The sequence below is a fragment of the Capsella rubella genome, unplaced genomic scaffold, assembly GCF_000375325.1.
Source record: "Capsella rubella cultivar Monte Gargano unplaced genomic scaffold, Caprub1_0 scaffold_7, whole genome shotgun sequence".
Classification (NCBI taxonomy): Eukaryota; Viridiplantae; Streptophyta; class Magnoliopsida; order Brassicales; family Brassicaceae; genus Capsella; species Capsella rubella.
The window spans coordinates 15,970,459-15,971,255 of record NW_006238917.1 but is presented as its reverse complement, the minus strand read 5'-3'; the positions used below and the strand labels follow the sequence as shown (position 1 = coordinate 15,971,255).

The window sequence follows — 797 nt, the reverse complement described above, 5'->3', positions numbered from 1 at the left end:
GAGGTGAAATCTGTGTAAAAGCATCAACGTGAAATATTAGTCAAATAATTTAGAAACTTACGAGCTTTAAACTATTGTATAAGAGCATATAGACATCTCAATATTTGGACCCACAATTCTAATTCCAAATTGCCAAAACAACGTTTCTACAAAAGTAGTGTAATGAAAGGACAAACAATTGACATGATCAAGAAACAACTATCATAGATGGAGATGAAAATAACCTTGTTGAAGTGAAGGCAACGATTCTATATGTTATCTTGTAGACAGAGACGTAGAGGAAGATTAGATATACAGATTTTATGCAGCAGAAAGATTCAGCAAACAGAGGCAAAGACTAGTTCGATTAAATAGGTTTTACTTTTTTGCTAAACCAAAAATTAGGTTGAAAGATTTTTTTTTGTGGGAAACAATAATATTAGGCGGCTAAAATTAGTTAACAAAATATAGACTAGAAATCTAAAAAAGTTAAATATTTTCATTTTATATGGAAAAGAATGCTTCGTCACATATTGTTTTTTGATAATTATCCTTTTAGTATTTTTCTAGATAAATATGATCATATTATTTGTCAAGCTAGTAATATTTTATAATTATTCTATTATATTACTGTGAGAATAGGAAATTTATGTGCCTATATATATATTTGACCAAGATCAATAGAAACAGAAAAAAAAAATCTGTAGACTATTAGATAGACATCGAGACCTTTACAAAGGCCAAAACACATATACAAGAGAGGTATGTTTCTTGTCATACAAGTAATCATTAATTTATGATCGCTACGCTCAATGTCG

General features: G+C 28.7%; 2 protein-coding genes across 2 annotated transcripts in view; both read left to right on the top strand.

Annotated features, from left to right (window-relative positions):
- Positions 1 to 797, top strand: part of LOC17880977 — an 82,438-nt gene that overhangs the window by 36,341 nt on the left and 45,300 nt on the right. The gene's annotated exons all lie outside the window — the stretch shown is intronic.
- The window catches only part of LOC17877858, a 9,515-nt gene that overhangs the window by 1,002 nt on the left and 7,716 nt on the right, over positions 1 to 797 (top strand). The window lies entirely within an intron of this gene.